Genomic DNA, 15,860 nt, shown 5'->3' on the forward strand with positions numbered 1-15,860 from the left:
TCCTTCTTCCTTGCTTGGAAGAAAAGTGATAAAGGAGAGAGTTGCAAGGAACTGTAATGCCAGCAAGGAACTGTAATGCCAGCTTTTGTCAGGAAAAATTTACATCTTCTGCCACACTACAGTATTAATGTAAAAGATTTTCTGCATTCTTCCAGTTGCAGAGTTTCATGTCTGAACTGGCAATTTGCCTGAAGGACCTATCTACTGACAGAATTATTGTCAGTGAGGTCAACTGTAAATTTAGATCAGTCAGTGCAGGGCACAAGGAAAACACTGTCAGAAATATTTCCCTGAACCTTGCCATCAGACAAACATTGAATGTATGTCTCTAAGCATAAAGCTTCAAGTAATAAATTCAGTGAAAATCAATAATTTTAAACTCACACTACAGTTCGGTACTTCAATAGAAATCTTTCATTGATAGTTGCTTTCCTCTTCTATGAAGACTAGCCATGCCATGATCACCAGGGTCAATAAATTTCTACTAAAAAAGGGAAGACAAATGTTACATTTTATTACCGATATTAAAACCAGGAATTACTGCAATAGTTGCTTAACAAGCTGTCAGTTAACAGGTATTGTGCTTATAGACAGAGGAAGGAGCATTATGCCCTCTTTCCAACTCTTTCGAGTTATATCTAGAAATAGGCTAATACCACAAAAATTTGATCCAGGTTTCAGTGTGGCCAACTCATGTGATTTTAATCACAAATCTCATGATACTGAGTGTTTTTCTTAAAGCCTTAGACCCTGACTACAGACTCTCAGCATTCATTTTAAAAATAATTCTTAACTTCCAGCCCTCCTGGTTCCAGAGAAAAGCTTGAAAATGTGAACTCTAAAATGCCAGAAGGCAAACAAACAGAACTCCAAATGCATTACTGCACGGATATTACCTCATGATTTCTGAAGACCTGACTTGTGATTTTGAAACACTTGGAGTTAGCAATACTGAGATTTCAAGCCCCTCTGTGTTTGAGGGTGTTCAGATCTAGAGTTTTGGTTCAGGCCTCTCTCTTTATATCAGATTCCAAACGACAGTGAAATTGAAGTGTAAGAGCAGAGGATAGGCACACAACATGGAAAACAGAATTGGTTTGAAAATAACACATAAGAGTAACATTCTCTTAAAATATTGCTGCGTTGAGAAAGACGTACATAGGCTGAGTTCCAAATGGAACTGAACACATAATGTATTATGTTCAGCCACTAGGTGGCACTGTGTGTAACATACCTTATTTAAGCTAAAAGAAAAGGAGTACTTGTGGCACCTTAGAGACTAACCAATTTATTTGAGCATGAGCTTTCGTGAGCTACAGCTCACTTCATCGGATGCATACCGTGGAAACTGCAGCAGACTTTATATACACACAGAGAATATGAAACAATACCTCCTCCCACCCCACTGTCCTGCTGGTAATAGCTTATCTAAAGTGATCATCAGGTTGGGCCATTTCCAGCACAAATCCAGGTTTTCTCACCCTCCACCCCCCCACACAAATTCACTCTCCTGCTGGTAATAGCCCATCCAAAGTGACAACTCTCTACACAATGTGCATGATAATCAAGTTGGGCCATTTCCTGCACAAATCCAGGTTCTCTCACCCCCTCACCCCCCTCTCAAAAACCACACACACAAACTCACTATCTTGCTGGTAATAGCTCATCCAAAGTGACCACTCTCCCTACAATGTGCATGATAATCAAGGTGGTCCATTTCCAGCACAAATCCAGGTTTTCTCACACCCCCACCCCCATACACACACAAACTCACTCTCCTGCTGGTAATAGCTCATCCAAACTGACCACTCTCCAAGTTTAAATCCAAGTTAAACCAGAACATCTGGGGGGGGGGGGTAGGAAAAAACAAGGGGAAATAGGCTACCTTGCATAATGACTTAGCCACTCCCAGTCTCTATTTAAGCCTAAATTAATAGTATCCAATTTGCAAATGAATTCCAATTCAGCAGTTTCTCGCTGGAGTCTGGATTTGAAGTTTTTTTGTTTTAAGATAGCGACCTTCATGTCTGTGATTGCGTGACCAGAGAGATTGAAGTGTTCTCCGACTGGTTTATGAATGTTATAATTCTTGACATCTGATTTGTGTCCATTTATTCTTTTACGTAGAGACTGTCCAGTTTGACCAATGTAAATGGCAGAGGGGCATTGCTGGCACATGATGGCATATATCACATTGGTGGATGTGCAGGTGAACGAGCCTCTGATAGTGTGGCTGATGTTATTAGGCCCTGTGATGGTGTCCCCTGAATAGATATGTGGGCACAATTGGCAACGAGATGAAAAAATAAGGGATGTCCCTTGTAATAAGGGATTGTTGGCAACCCTATGGCTGTGTCCCATAATGCTTTTACTTTCCTGTCATTGATATAACACCACACTAAATGCCTTTTTTCCAACCAACTTGGCAACTTTTCTTTGCTGTCTAGGAGCCCCTCCATTAAAGCTCTGATGACCCAGAGATTGGGTACTTACTGCTGTTCTCCAGGGTTTGGCAATTAGTTTTAAGTTTCCTCCAGTGCTGTATTTTACAATTCCTTGAATATAGTTCTTGAAGGCACCTGGAACACGGCAGAAACTGCCCTTCATTTCCTTTCTTTTGGCAAAAGGAGTAAGTGTATTGGGACTTCCATTTTGGGTTGATCACTCCTTGTCCCTGGTCATGCACCTCTCTCATTTTCCAGTTGCTGACATTGCCAATCTTTCACTGCTATCACACTTGTAGCAGCGATCATATCTTTCAGTTGAGTTTTCGCATTGGCAGCATCTCTGGTAACTCTTTGGCGCTTGTCCTTTCTGGTTTGCAAAATCTGGGGAATTACTAGAGGTCTTCCTTAACTTGGTCTTCGTGAAAGCAGCCATTTCAATTGCTAATTGTCAGATTGCTTCATTGTTCCACCTGAATAGCGAATGAATTTGGCTTTGTGCATTTATGTTCTTTGACCATGGTGAGATCTTTGGTTTCTCCTTCTTTCAAAAAGAGATTGCATAGCATTTATTTGTAATGGCCTTAGTTGCCCTGATGCTCTTAATTTTTGCTGGTGCTCCATTTCAATACTACAGGCAATGTTCAGTTTTTCCAACAAAAGTTCATCAGCTACACGTAAATTCAGTTTTAGGTCAGCTATAATAGTCTCATTTTGCAGCCCAATACAAAGAGACTGTAGAAGCTGACTTTGGACCAATTCAAACTGGTATCTTAGTGCAGGACTCTGTCTTCTTCTCTGATGCAAAGATAATTTTTTGACAAAGATCCACTGCACTCTCCAGAAAATCCAGCAGGATCTCTTTTGGGTTCTTGAACCGCCTTAGTTTATTTCTGATAGAAATCAGTGGCATTTTCTTCTTTCTGATTTGTTTGTAGGATCTGCCTTAGAGTTTAGGCAATGTGAAGCTCACTCTTGCCCTTCAGATAACTTTGGAGTTTTAATCTTGGGCTGCATAACTTGCACCTTCTGTATTTTCTAACTATGGATAACCTTTATTTAATCCATTTCAATTTGATATTCCAGACTACTAAAACAGTTTGTCTTTTTGTGTGGAGTCTGTCCTGTAATTCTGAAATCTTTCCTAAATACTGATAGCAGGTTTGGAGTAATCTGAGGCTGTTCCCTTATTACTTTCATTTTCAGTAGGCTGCACTGATTCAGTTTTCATCAGTTTAGCTCTAAATTGCCCTGTCGTCTTTTGTTGCTGCAGCACTACCTGTTCCACGGTCTGACAAACTGTTAAAGCTTCTTTATACTGCTGAGTGGATTTTATCTGTTTAGGCTTTTCCTGCTCTGGTTTGCCCTTCTCTTTCTAAATCATATCCTTATTTCGATCATTCAGATGGAATAATATGGACATTTCCTCATCCTCCACTGAGCTAACAGTTTCACTCTCTAAATGCTGCCAAATATACTTGATCAAACCTCTGCAGCTTTTGCACCTTATATTTGTTTGATCGTCCCCTGAAATTTGCAGTCATTCATTCACAGTCAGGAGCTCCTGCTCTGCTTGGAGGCAGACGGTTTTCTATCTCAAGCAGCAAATTTCAGTTTCCATTTTGTGGCCTGCTCAACTGCACCCCTTCAAAAGGGCCCAGAACAAATAATTTCGGAGGGACCTCCAGCAGTATTCCTGCACCCTTACTCACAGGGCACAGTTTTTCAAAGAGAACCTTTTTTATTCTGGGAGTCAAACCTCTTGCTTTAGCAGCTTCTTGCAGACAGAGACCTCCTCAGCGCACAGCTGCAGGCCAACCTCTTCTCACAGCAGCATGCGCTAGGCTCTGAACACTCTCGCCCCTGCAGTAGCTCACACACTGTGCCCCACACTATTCTAAAAGGGGCAGCTTCCATTTCTTTTCTATAGTTTTTAATCACTATTAACAATATCTACAATATGAAGCAGATATTCAATATTATTGCTATATATGCATAATATTGATCTAGAACATCTATTCCAGGGTCCTCACATAACCCAACGCCTCTCCCCAAATTACACCAGGGGCCACTCCAGCTGGCAGCGCAGCTCTCAGTCAGGAGGGCGCAAAAGGCTACTTAAAGATTAGCACCTGGACTCTGAGAGGCAACACAGACACTCATCCTTGAAGTTTAAAGGTAGTGTGTGTAGACCCTGGAGTGTTCAGGTCAAACCTCCCTGCAGTTGCAGTATAGGAGAGTTTGGAACCAGGGTCCCTGAAAGGGTCGAATGTTCCAGCATGAGAAGGGAGGACTTTTTGCTTGCGGCCTGAAAGAACAAAAGGCAGCCGGGGTTGACAGGTGCAGCTGTGCAGACAACCTCAGCCATCAAGGTTGGATGAGATTTGCTTTTTATTTTTTTGCAGTTCTGCTTAAAGCGTAAAAATAAAAGTCCTTTCATGTCTGATTTGGGTCTTCTCTTTTTGGGGGCAAACATTTTGTTGTGCTAGGAGGTTTGAGGGAATGGCAGGGGGAGATTGAAGAGTGACTGTCTTTCGGCTGCTTCTCTGGTGTTCTCTAAGAAAAGGCATTTGTTATTGTCTGGGTTATGCACAGCTCTAGGAACCTAGTTCAGGACGAGAATACACTCCCTGCGGCGTCAACCTTGGCCTGGAATGGCCGAAAAAAGAGGTAGCAGCTCCCAAGGTTGGAAGGGGAAAAAGCATAACCTGAATGGGTGGGCAGATTGGTAGGGCTAGGTTAAGCCATTGGTCCCTGCACACCCAAGGGAAGATATAGAAGTCCTGACCTTCTTGTTATAGCCCTCTTTGTATGATCTGTGACGGGAGGTGGAAGGAAGCCTACCCAAATCCACTTAGGCCAGGCTCAGGGGCTAGCCCACTTCCTTCCCCTACTGGTGAAACTGGAGCACAGCTGAGTGTTGCTGTGGATAAGAACCTAACTGAAAGTAGGGAAAGGGAGGCGTTTAACGAGTACCGTATATGATTCCTACCCTACGGTGGGAAAAGCCCAAGATACATATAAAGCAGCCGCGAGGCTGCTGCCTATAACAGAGGGTGGCAATGGATATTGGGGGACACTTTAGTTAAGGGACCCTGACTCTCAGCCCACAAGGAGGCAGGGCAATGAGAGAACTCTGTCCCTTGTTGCTAGGTTAAGAATGGCTTTGCAGGCAGCCAGGCCTGTCCTGACCCCCACCAGTTGTCAGGGGAGTGCTTTCTATGCCACCCCAGCTGGAGGCCCTACCATCCTACGTGGGCATTAGTGACTGATGGGAAAGACCTAGACTAATGATCTCTCTTCTTCTTATGCCCTGCTGTAAACATGGGAGGGCTAGCAGATTACAAGCAAGATTCACAGAAAGGAGCTTTCCAGCTACTCCCTATTACAGGGGTCAAGTTATTTTCACAGGCGAAGCCCATGAGATGCTCATGATTGCACTCAGCCTCCAAAGGAGCAGTACAATGTCAGAGTGGATAATGGGACACAAATCAGGTTTGTGACTTAGAGGGGATGGACCTCCTGGAAAAAACTTTATTTTCACAAAGATGGATTCAAGAGGAGATATAAATCTGGTGACTTCATGGTAGATTGACAGGTAAGTTAGGAGTACTGCCAGCAAAAGAAATACAAAGAATCCCTTGGCTAAGAGGGCTGGGGCATCCAAAGTAGATTGTTTTGCATGAACTACAAGGTTAGCCTTTCTCAGTTCCATACCCTAAGTAGTACCCAATTTATTATTATTGGAAAAATTAAGAGAGAGAGTGTTGGACAGTTCCTGAATCAATGTAGTAGCATTTCCTTGAAGGGAGGATTGCATGACAGAGTTGGGCCTGGAAGCTGATTCAGATGCATTGCGGACATCCTGGTCTGGGTTTCCACCAGGGCAGTGGTACACATTTGATTTGGAAGAAGCATGAGAAGTAAAGTAAAAATCAGACAACTGTCCACATGGTGCCATCATGGGTATGCTGAAAGCTGGCATCATTTGCTCCTGTGGGTCATTTATCAAGCAGCACATTTTGCATGAGGATATCTGGTTACCAGAACCCTGGTAACAGGTTTTACTTGGGCTACTGGAGGGGCTGTCTTTATCAAGGTTAATAAGGGGTCAGCAAGGGAGGATTTAAAGAGGGTTTTGGAGTTTAGGGATCTGCAGTGTGGGGAAGACCTGACCCCCTAACTCTCTGCATATCAAAACACCAATAAAAGGGTGGTAATTCATAGTGCTACAAAGATTTGAGGATTGAGATTGGCCCACTCAAAGCAGTACAGATAGGCCTACTGTGGACACTGCTGGTGCCAGACCCACTTTCCTTGTGGGGAAAAGGGTTACCTTGGGAAAGGAAATTTCAATTCATGGTGATGTCAAAGAGCACAAATTATTGACACTCCTCCTGGTGAAGTGGGATCTCATTTGTTCAGAATTGGAGTGGTTACCTCCAAATCACAGCTTGGACTAGAACCCCAATGAGTTATGCCTCTCAATGGTGGGACCAGATGCATACAAGGGTATGGAGGGCCCAGTCCGGGAGGATAATTCCATGGTTTATATGTGCTAAACTTTTCTTATTTATCTCTTTGTCCAAGATTAAGTGAATGAGTCACAGGAGTTGGTGACTGGATGCTTGGGTGTAATATTGTGCTTTTGGCTCACAGATTAGGCAGTTCCCCTGCGAAAATCAATTGTTGGGTCTCAGAGTTGAGACATCTCTGTGTTGGCATGGATGGCAGTGCTTGCTCTGGGGAGCAAGGGAACATGTTTGGATCTGTGGTCATGGTATTGTGCACTGAGCCTACAAGGGGCAGCCAGGGCACCGGAACGTTCTCAGGTGGGCCTTGGTGGTGAGGCAATGCTGAGATGGCCTAGCAGGGGGGGCATGCTCTGAGACCAGCTGCTGCCCCCTTACATTCTTTGGCAGCCTGGAAGCAACCACCTGAAATGATTACTGTACCCCTCAGTGAATACGTTTGTAAGGGGGTTGATTTAGTTATCAGGGTAAAGAGCCATAGGGCAGAGAGAGTACCTTGTCCTGGGGCTTATTGTAAATTGCTCTGAAGTGGTGCACCAAAGGTTATGGTGGGGACCTGGCAGGCATCCATGCACTGACAAGGCCACAAACTGTGTGAAGTGGGAGGTATCCACATTTGAACATGATCATATTTGATACCTGACTTATTCAGGGACAATGAGGTACATCTCTCCGTGACAGCGGAGCAGATAAATGTTTGGGCTGAAGCTAGGGAGGGAATAGTTAACTGTCTGGGAACCTTGCTGCATTAGGGTGGAGGCAGCAGCCAGGCTAATTACTTTTTCTTTGTATAAGGCTCAGTGTTGCTTAGTTAATTGCTGTTCCACAGCCCCAGGCAAGTAGTGTATTCTATACAAACTAAGGTACTTCAAAGGAACACTACTCCTACATCTTAGAAAAACTTTCACAGACAAAGCCTGAGTCATCCTATTGTCCCAGCTGCAGAGGTTTGATCAAGTATATTCTGCAGCATTTAGAGAGTGAAACTGTTAGCTCAAGGGAAGATGAGGAAATGTCCGTATCACTCCATCTGAATGATCAAACTAAGGATATGATTCAGAAAGGGAAGAGCAAACCAGAGCAGGAAAAAGCTAAATAGATAAACTCCATTCAGCAGTATAAAGCAGCTTGATTAGTTTATTAGAACATGGAAGTCTTTGAATCAAAAGTAGATCTCTTTCCAACTGATGTGCTATTGTTCAAGCAGAGGTTATGGGCTTGATGCAGAAATTACTGATTGAGGTTCTTTGGCTTGTGTTACCAAGAAGTTAAACAAGATGATCACAGTAGTCCCCTCTGGCCTTAACATTTATGAATAAACAGGGAGAGAGGCATAAAATTAGAAAGGAAATTAATCAAGGGAGGCTGTATGTATTCTAGGTTTCAGAGTAGCAGCCGTGTTAGTCTGTATCCGTAAAAAGAAAAGGAGTACTTGTGGCACCTCAGAGACTAACACATTTATTTGAGCAGCTGATGAAGTGAGCTGTAGCTCATGAAAGCTTGTGCTCAAATAAATGTGTTAGTCTCTAAGGTGCCACAAGTACTCCTTTTCTTTTCGTATGTATTCTAGACTGCATAGTTAAGAGTGATTTGAGTTTCACGTTTAAAGTCAGGAATAATTTTTTTTGTATTCTATTCCATATTCAAACATTACTATACATCTTCCACAAAACAATACAAGTGAAACAAAAAAATTTCATTTTCTTCAAACTATTTGGTTTTTAAAAAAATCAACGCTAAAAAATTCAACTGTAATTTCCCCCCTCCTTCACTCCTTAGCCCCTCCACCTTGAAAAGAGGAATGAGAGGGGAGGAGAAAGAGAAAAAGTAGAGAAAGGGATGAGAGAAGGAACTAAAATATTTTCATTGAAAAAATTCAACTAAAATGAAAAATTTCTGCAAAAAATTTCTGGTTTGGTCAGAAAGCCATTTTTCATCAAATGTGCTTTTGATTAAAAAAATTGACGCATTCTATCATTAATGAAGGATATAGTGTATCCTTTCCAAACTTACAGTATTCACTTTGAGTCAAGATTTAATTTTTTATTAAGTCTGCTTGTTAGGGTAATACACAGTTAAGACATTCAGCATGGCTACCAGTGCTCCTTTTCTAAGCCTTGATTACCTTCCTTTCACCACCCAAGTCAATCCTCATACTGAACAATCAAGGGGTACATGTGATTGCTGACTATGTTTAACAATTATATACTGATGTGTTTTGATGATCTAGAGAAGAGTGAATTGTCTTAAATCACTGATGTTAATCATATTTAAATCAGCAAGCAGTTTTAATTACTATTCATTTGTACTTTTTATTTACTTTCCTAAAGAAAGGTTGATTCTCATTGGTTCATGACCATTAAAAATGCTGATTTGCAACTAAATATAGCCTTTACACAAATTGTGGTGTTTCTTTTTGCTAACCAGGAGAATACACCATACCTATACACATTTATTGAAGCAATTATATACATTTACATTTATCAGATTATTAATTTTTACATTTATTATTTTAGAAAATGGGGATGATGCATTTCTTCTTTACTAGATCATGATCAGTTCTTTTACTTGTGATTTGTGTCATGCTCTGTTTGGATGGAAAGTCAAGTAAAATGTATAAAAAACATTTTATTATTATTAATTATTATTATTAAATAAAGCTATCTTAAATGTGCTGCAAACATAAGGGGAAAGAAGCTCATCAAAAAGTTAATTTAAACTTGTTTTTTATTTACAACTAGCTAATTTATTAAACAAAGCAAGTATTATCTTTAATTAGCCAACTGAACAGGATTTTAGAACTAGTAAACTTCATCCTCTAACACCTAGTTTTTATTTGTAGTTTGGAAGAGGAAAACAAGCTTTCCTACTTTTTCACCTCCCAATTTGTTTAATGAACTTGTCATTGAATTGAACTAGTTGAATAAACTGAAATGAAGAAAATATTCTCTCCACACCTATGGAAGATACTATGCTGTGAAAATCTGATTTAGCTTCAGCAAACTGATTCCAGATGCTTAGCACGGACTTCCACCTGTTCAGTGGAACTTTCTTTAAAACTCGGCAAAAAATATGTACTACTTATATTTTTGTATTTAATTTAAATTATTTTAATAGATTATAAATTTAGGCCTTTATATAGTTTTTCAGTTTCAAATTTAATTTTAAATAGGTTTGATTAAAAAATAAGCCTCTATTTAATATAAATTACAAAAATCTGATTGAAATAGAAAGATCCAACTTTTCTCCACCCTGATCTATAGCTGCACTGGCTTTCTTAATTACATTGTATGTAGGTCTGCCAGTGGGTTTTTATTGTGGTGTGTAAGCAAGAGAGGAATGGTATCAGATTACAATGGTTTTTTCTGTAAGATTTAGGAATGTTTACATGGATGTGTGAGCAATGCTGTACGTGAGTGTGAAAAATTGCTATTAGTTTCCATGTAGTAATTTCAGAATTGCATGCAGTGATACATTATATATGTATGGTCAGAATTAAAGTTGCACATTGGTTACTGAGGATGAGGCTGAAGATGTGGGCTGTGGAAGGTAAAGACTTATTCTCTTGACTATAGATTTCAGCAATTGTCACTCAGAATTATAAGTGGTTTTTGTGCAGGGAATTTCCCAGGTTTTTAATGCATAACCCTCCTTGGAGAGCCCCAATGGCTCCCATGCCTGCTCCCCTAACTCCATCACAGACTTTCATTCCTCTTTCATGTCCCTACACAGAGCCCCATTTCCTTCCCCACAACACCCCTCAGAGTACAGTTCAGATTGCACCATGCTTGCCCCCAAAGAGCCATATTCCTTCCAGATTGACTCCCTTGCTGCATGTTGTTAGGGGCTTATTCCTTCACCCACTTACTTCCCTGGTCCTTCTCACATGAACAGAAAGCAACAATACCCAAAGTCCAAAGGTGCAAACAATTCGATGTTTATTGGGGTGAACTTCCAGCAAGCATGATTCCAGTTTCCTTCCTTAGTGTCCCCCTTCCCAGCTCTGACACCACAGAGCCTTACCTGTGTCCCTGTTCCCATTCCCGCACTTAGCAAAACATGATTCCAATTTCCCCACCCCCATTCCCTGTTCCTATTCCTGCCCCCTTACTTCCTGATTGACTGCAGACTATATAGTAAAACTTGAGTTCTGCTTAGCTATACCTTAAACAATCATTTTACTGAAATTTGACTAACCAATCCTAACATATTGTAACATGATTAGCCAACCAATTATATCTCACCACCTTAATTAGTTTACACCCAGCAAAATTAATTATACAGCAGACAGAAACAATCACAGAACCAGAGATTATACAGACAAACAATAGGGAAATGGGGACTACAGTGATAGAACACCACAGAAAAGAGGATTTCACATCCCAGCTATTGATAAGTGAGTTTTTGCTAGACAGGATGCTATCAAACTAAGTTTCCTTTTACATTTTCTAGGCACTTCCCTTTCTCTGGAGGTTATAGGCATTGTCAGGACAGGATTGTATTCCTAACAGTCCAATAGCACCTTATTTCAATGTGACTAGTTTGGAGTGTAAGGATGTGACTGTTCGCTTCCAACTTATGGCTGCCTCTGCTGCTTAGCCAAAGGCCTTAGCCTCAGACTGTCACAGTAAGAGAAGGCCCTTACACCATCAGACAGCGATTTTGATTCTTTCTTTTATACCTCTATAACTAGCTAAGTGATAAGAGTACACCTACATTCTTAGAGTATAGGCCTTTACAGACAGGCCTGAGTATCTTTATCCTAACACATGTCTGCCCTACCTTGCTCCTCTACTTTCTGATATATATATATTGAGCAGACCTCCTGGTGAGGGGCATGGGTTAGCAAGCCTATAACAGGGCCTGAGGATGTTAGTGAGGCTCTGGGATGGAAGAGGTTGATGGGGAATGTAGAGTGGTTATAAAGGAGAAAGCAGTTTTGATTAGAGAATAATGGGGTTGTGTGCATTGCCTGCGGCTGGGGCAACGAAACTCAGTGCCAGGGCGTCATGCTTAAAAAACTCTCCCCGCACTACTGCCTAAGGTGATGGATAGAGGTGGGTAATTTAAAGAGCTCTGTATTAATATATGAGGCACATGTTATTAATTGCTAACTAAAAAACCTTTGAGAACAATTTAGATATTCTTGAAAACAGGAAAGTCAAAGATCTAGGTGGCATACCCAAGGGGTATGGAACACTGACCTATGAGCTTTGCTGTAAAACAACAGGCAGAATGATGGGACAGTGTAGCAATTACATGCCTTGTCTCTCTACTGGCAGGAGGGAAACAATATATAGGAAAATCTGCTAGAAGTGGGAGGGTGAGATGTGATACATTGCCAATATGTAACAAAGCGAGCAGGAATGCACAAATATGAATCTTGGTCTAGCATCTACTGAAGTCATACAACATCTCTGTTTAAAACTGAGCAGGAATTTACTGAGCACAAAAAAGAAAATGCAGGAAGGCTGAAATTCATCTCCTGCACAGAGGGACCGCACACAACCTCCCCAACACTTAAATTCCATTAAAGTCCCCAAAATAAAGCTTAAGTGGGATTTGATATGTGACTAGTCCTTATTCTGACCTCCCTTCACAGAGATGAATTTTACCCAAAGTCAGGGGTGAAAGTAAGTTAGAGAACTTACCAGTATGCCGGAGTCCTGAACAGGGGGCGTGGCCTCAACTGGAAGAGGCGTGGCCTTAAATCCCCGGGGCCCTTTAAATATTGATTTAAAGGGCCCGGGGCTCCAGCTGCGGTAGTGGCGGCTGGGAGCCCGGGGCCCTTCAAATCACCCCCGAGCTACCAGCTGCAGAGGCAGCTGGGAGCCCCGGGGCTTGGGGTCGATTTAAAGGGCCCGGGGCTCCAGCTGCTGCTACCACAGCGGAGCCCCAGGCCCTTTAAATCACTGAGGAGCCCTGGGGGCTCCCACTGCTACCCTAGGGCTCTGGCAGAGCTTTAAAGGGGCTGTGGCTCTGCTGTGGTAGCAGCTGCTGGAGCCCCAAGCCCTTTAAATCCGCACCTGAGCCCTGCTGCCTGAGCCCTGGGGTAGCGGTGGCTGGGCTCCATCGGGAATTTAAAGGGCCCCAGGGCTCCAGCCACCGCTACTGCCCCGGCCCCTTAAATCCCCTCCAGAGCCCCGCCGCTGCTACCCTAGGGCTTCGGCAGCAGGCCTCCCACAGGGATGTAAAGGGCCGGGGCGGTAGCAGCGGCTGGAGCTCCGGGACCCTTTAAATTGCCACTGGAGCTCCACCCGCCGCTACCCCAGGGCTTTAAATTGCCATCTGGGAAAGCCGGTCCCGGTACGGCACACCGGGGTGTACCGGCTTACTTTCATCTCTGCCCAAAGTGCCTTTGCGATGGGATCCTTGGGGTACAACCTGGAACTGGGTTACTGCTGTGCCCCCTTAACTCTCCAGCCGGGACGGTCTCTCACAATGCTTTGCTAGTGACAAGCAGCAAATCCCTCCAGGCGCTGTTATCACTGAGCACAACATGTGAAGCCCCACACCCAGCTAGATTACATTAATGCTCCCAGAGCCACTCACAAATCACACAGAGAAAGGCACCAGCAAATCTCCAAAGCCCCCAGCCTTGCACCCCAGAGCTGTATCATCTTGCCTTGGTCGGAAGCCTGACCAGTGTAAACTCATTACCCAGTCTGCCGCTCCCTCAATGTGAAAGTAGACACACTAGCTCCTGTAACCTGAGCTGCAATTTTCCAAGCATTTCAACCAAAACACACTGTTTCAGGTAAAATATAAAACAGATTTATTAACTACAGAAAGATAGATTTTACGTTATTATAAGTGGTAGGCACAAAAGGTCAGAGATCGTTACCAAAGAAAATAAAAGGTAAACGCACAATTGGAATCTTAAACCTTATTGCACGAGGCAGTATTTAAATCAAGCAGTTTTCTCACCCCACTACAGTTCTTAATACACAGGCTTCCCCTTTTAAGCCTGGGACGAGTCTCCGCAGTTGAAGTCTTTGGGTGTGGCTTCACTTGCAGATGTAGAGCGCTGTGAGTTAAACCAGCCCTCAAAGAGCGCAGTAGGGAAAGCGCTGCAGTGTGTCCACACTGTCAGATTCAAGTGCACTGGTGTGGCCACATTAGCAGTTCTTGCAACGCCATAGAGAGCAGTGCATTGTGGTAGCTATCCCAGCATGCAAGTGGCTGCAATGTGCTTTTCAAATGCGGAGGGTAGAGTGTGACAGGGAGTGTGGTGTGTGTATGTGGGGGGAGAGAGAGTGGGGTGGGGGGGCTGAGAGTATGTCAGCACACTGTCTTGTAAGTTCAGACAGCAGCAGACCCCCTTTCCCCCTGCTTCTCTCTCTCTCACAGCAAGCAACATTCCACACTGATGGTTGCTTTGTCCCGGGGCAGATAAGCATGTCGGCTGTCAGAAACAGAGCTTTGAAAGGGAATATCCACATACCTACAGCCGATTCCAAAACAATGACAAGAGTGGCCACTCGACTTAAGGGGATTATGGGACATTTCTGGAGGCCGATCGCAGCGCAGTAATGCAACACCTCGTTCACACTGACGCTGGGGCATTTCAGCCGAGGAGCAGCAAGCATTATGTTTCTCGCGGATATCCAGGAGGTAGATTACCAGGAACACTCCAGCTGCAGAGTACAGGCACTCCAAGTGCCTTGCCAGTGTGGATGGATTATGAGTTAGGGTGCCTGGGGCTATTTTAATGCGCTTTAACTTGCAAGTGTAGCCAAGCCCTTTGTCTTCCGAGTGTTCTTGTTGCTTCCAGCATAGGTAGGGGAGGAGAAAGGCCAAGGCACAATGCCACTATCCCTTATTTTATACCCTCAGTCAACATGCCTGGAAAATACCAGCCCAGACATGTCCTGGTGGGCTTTGCTGAGTCACAGAGTTGGGCAATCACCCATTATGTGATGCTTGCACAGCTCTTCTATAGCATTGTAAATCCCTTCATTACAACTTTCCTGCTGATTAATGGTCACTAACACCCTCCCCAGAGTGGTTCACCTCCTTTTTGTCACTAGCAAACGTACAACATATTTCAGTATGAACCATACAGCAAAATCTAATAATTTCATTCACACTAATATACATATTTGAACAATGTGTTTTCAGCAGATCATATGATCTCTTACATGGCATGCTTTGTATGAAATATATCACAATTATATGACAGGGTGAAAATGTGGGTTCCAGGATGCTGCTTTGAAGTACAAAGTGGCACAGGCTTAAAATTACAAGAAGTGGTTGGTGGGCATATTTACAAGCTTCGCTACCCTGAGGAGTGACACCAGTTTCAAATTTGCCAAGAGAAATGAGGCCATGGGAAGGTGCAGAAATAGCCTTATCAGATGACAGTGGTTCTGATTGTTCTACTCAGATTGTTTTCAGAGTAACAGCCGTGTTAGTCTGTCTTCGCAAAAAGAAAAGGAGGACTTGTGGCACCTTAGAGACTAACCAATTTATTTGAGCATGAGCTTTCGTGAGCTACAGCTCACTTCATCGGATGCATACTGTGGAAACTGCAGAAGACATTATATACACACAGAGACCATGAAACAATACCTCCTCCCACCCCACTGTCCTGCTGGTAATAGCTTATCTAAAGTGATCATCAAGTTGGGCCATATCCAGCACAAATCCAGGTTTTCTCACTCTCCGCCCCTCCACACACAAACTCACTCTCCTGCTGTTGTTTGTAGTTCCAAGGTTGTGTTTGCCAAATGTCATCGACATTTAGATCAAGCATATCTACTCATGGCAATTGCTCTTTTGGTATGAAATGTTCCATATTAGTTGTGTTCGGTTTTCATGATTGGTTGAATAAACAGGTCATTGGTCCTACATTTCAGCCTTACCTATGTCTTCAGTTTTAGGA

At 42.9% G+C, this 15,860-nt stretch overlaps 1 long non-coding RNA gene across 1 annotated transcript in view; it reads right to left on the bottom strand.

Moving 5' to 3' along the window:
- Positions 1-427: 427 nt before the first annotated feature.
- The window catches only part of LOC140908161 (uncharacterized), a 33,012-nt gene continuing 17,579 nt past the window's right edge, over positions 428-15,860 (bottom strand). Inside the window, exon 5 of the long non-coding RNA XR_012157786.2 lies at positions 428-484. This is a non-coding gene — a long non-coding RNA (uncharacterized LOC140908161). The remainder of the gene's footprint in view (positions 485-15,860) is intronic.

This window comes from Lepidochelys kempii, chromosome 3 (assembly GCF_965140285.1).
Source record: "Lepidochelys kempii isolate rLepKem1 chromosome 3, rLepKem1.hap1, whole genome shotgun sequence".
In the NCBI taxonomy this organism is placed as follows: Eukaryota; Metazoa; Chordata; order Testudines; family Cheloniidae; genus Lepidochelys; species Lepidochelys kempii.